Here is a 3,134-nt window from a genome sequence, read left to right on the forward strand (position 1 = left end):
AAAAGATATAGAAACTTAGGACACAATTCTTAATGTCAGGCAGGTAGTTTAGTCAATCCTGGCAAAATTTACATCCATGGATTCGGCATGTTCGAGAATAGAAAGACACAAGATCATGATTTTCAACTAATTGTTCAAAAGTTATAAGCAGAAATGTGAATTTTTGGTATCTCACGACCCATAGGTGGCGCTGTCCCAACTTTGGATATATTCTCAGTTCATAGTGTTGATGAAGTGTAGCGAGTTTTGTGGCGATTGATCAAAGTACGGCCGAGATACAGCTTCTGGAACAATTTCGATTCAACACTGTTAACTTCAGAGCATCATAACTCTTTTTTTGACCAGTAGGTCGAAAATTCTGTTCAGTCATTTCTGTGCGGCTCGGTCCAAAGATCGTCTGAGGAAATTTTGAGAAGAATTGGGCCACATTTGAAGGAGGAGTAGCGAAAAAACGGAATACTGTACTTTTCTTAATGGCCTTCACTGTAATGGCAGGAATTTTAATGTAATATTCAATGTGATCAGCGTGAAGAGAGGAATCAGGTGTACTAAGTTTTATCTTGATAGAAGAAGGTGTTCAAAAGTTATAAGGAAAAATGTGCATTTATGCTATCTCATGACCCATAGGTGGCGCTGTGCCCGAATTCGGCATGAACCCTCAGATCATGGTTGTTGTGAAGTGTATCAAGTTTAGTTTCGTTTGATCAATGTTTGGCCGAGGATACAGCCTCTTAACCGATTTTGGGTGGACCTCGTTATGTCACAATTGAATAACTTTTGAACAAAAGACGAATATCAAAAAATCTGTTCAGTCATTTCTGTGCGGCTCGGTCGAAGATCGTCTGTGGCAAATTTCAGAAAAATCAAACCACTTTTGAAGGAGGAGTAGCGTTTAAACGGAAACACTTAATTAGCTTAATAGCAATTTACTGTAATGGGTGGAAACTTAATGTAAGGTATAGAATGCAATCTCCATGAAGAGAGTAATCATGTGTACTAAGTTTTATCTGTCTAGACCAAAGGGTTCAGGAGTTATTAAAGTTTCAAAACTGAATTTTTGAACTGGTGGTGGCGGCTTGTAGAGTTGGTCTTAGAGACCCCAAAGTTGGTTCAGATCACTATTGGTGACCATCTCTAGAAGTGTGCCAAATTTCATCATTTTCCCATGTTCCCTTCATAGGGCTAGCATAGTGATCGATTGTTTTTGCTCGAAAATTCTACCAAAAACAATCGCTAATATAGCTGCAAGCAGCGATACCGGGCCAAGCCCTGAAGGGCTGTAGCCAGAGCAACGAGCGGGACGAAGCAAAACGGCCAAAACGGAACTTTCCATCGGATCGACTTTACCCACCCCGGATTCGATCCCACGACCTCTCGGGTTTGCGACGAGTGCCTTAGCGAAGTGCGCCACATTAGTTGACACACTGTTTGCATGGCACAGAAGAGAGGTTAAGGTGTGAGAATTAAACTCTCAAAAGCCCGAAGCAGCATTTTAGCCAGATTAGCATGCTACGCTAAAAAATGCTAACGTTGCTCAAAGTTAACCAGATAGCTCAGGAGACCCATTAGAGTCATAGAAACGTGTTAGCATTTTAGCTAATTAGCATGCTAAGCTAATTAGCATAAATCAACCAGCACAGGCACGGTCAACTTCAGAGCTGTACACGTCGGGAACGGGAGTGAATATCAAAAATCTGTTCAGTCATTTCTGTCAGGCCCGGTCAGAAGTTCATCTGATAAAATTTTGAACAAATTGAACAAGATTTCAGGGAGGAGTAGCGAAAAAACTGTATTTAAATACATTCAATATGGCGGACAGACGCCATATTGGAAAATGGCAAAGGAGACATCATCTGATTCGGCATAACCCACGGAATCAAATGACATAAAAATAACAAAAATTTATCAACATTTACAGTAGTTATAAGGGGTTTTGCAAGAATCGTTATATCTCTTGAACACTAGGTGGCGCTGTCTTCCAACTTCCGGGGGTACCTCCAGCATATGGTGTTGATGATGCCTATCAATTGTTGTGAAGATTTGTACAGTAGTTCAAAAGTTATAGCAATTTTTGACAAATTTCAAAATGGCGGACGGGTGGTCCAGGTGGTCTTGACAAAAATTGACCTCCACAGATTCGAAATGATCTACAGAAACCATAGACATCAAGATCATAATTTTCTGATGAATTGTTCAGAAGTTATAAGCCAAAAAGTGCATTTTTGGTATCTCAACACCCATAGGTGCGCTGTTCCCAAATTTGGCATGGACCCCCAGATTATGGTGTAGATGAAGTGTACCAAGTTTGGTTTCGATTGATCAAAGTTTGGCTGAGATACAGCATCTCAACCGATTTGAGGTCAACCTCAGTAAGTTCACAGCATCATAACTTTTTTTTCATTAGTGTTCAAAAAATTCTGTTAAGTCAATTCTGTGCAGCTCAGTCCAAAGATTTTATGTGCCAAATTTCAGAAGAATTGGACCAATTTTGAAGGAGGAGTATTGTTTAGACTGATTACTGTACTTTTCAAAATGGCTGCTACTGTAATGGGCGGAGTCTTAATGTAAGGTGTGGAATGGAATCTCCATAAAGAGACAAAATAGATGTACTAAGTTTTATTTTAATAGAATTAGTGGTTCAACAGTTATTAACGTTTGAATGTTGAATTTTTGGACTGCTGGTGGCGCTATAGAGTTTGGCCTAGAGACCCCAAAGTTGGTCAGATCACTTATAATGACCGGTTATACAAGTGTGCCAAATTTCATCATTTTCCCATGTTTCCTTCATAGGGCTGCCATAGACTCCCATTAGACGAGAAGAAGAAGAAGAAGAAGAAGAAGAATAATAATAATAATAATAATAATAAAACATACAGATACAATAGGGGCTACAGCCCTCTGGGCTGGCCCCTAATAATAAATATAGCTGCAAGCAGCGATACCGGGGCCAAGCCCTGAAGGGCTGTAGCCAGAGCAACGAGCGGGACGAAGCAAAACGGCCAAAACGGAACTTCCATCGGATCGACGTTACCCACCCCGGATTCGATCCCACGACCTCTGGGGCTCGGGACCGGTGCCTTAGCTAAGTGCGCCACATTAGTTGACACACAGTTTGCATGGCACAGAAGAGAGGT

The sequence above is a fragment of the Carassius auratus genome, chromosome 2, assembly GCF_003368295.1.
Source record: "Carassius auratus strain Wakin chromosome 2, ASM336829v1, whole genome shotgun sequence".
Lineage (NCBI taxonomy): Eukaryota > Metazoa > Chordata > Actinopteri > Cypriniformes > Cyprinidae > Carassius > Carassius auratus.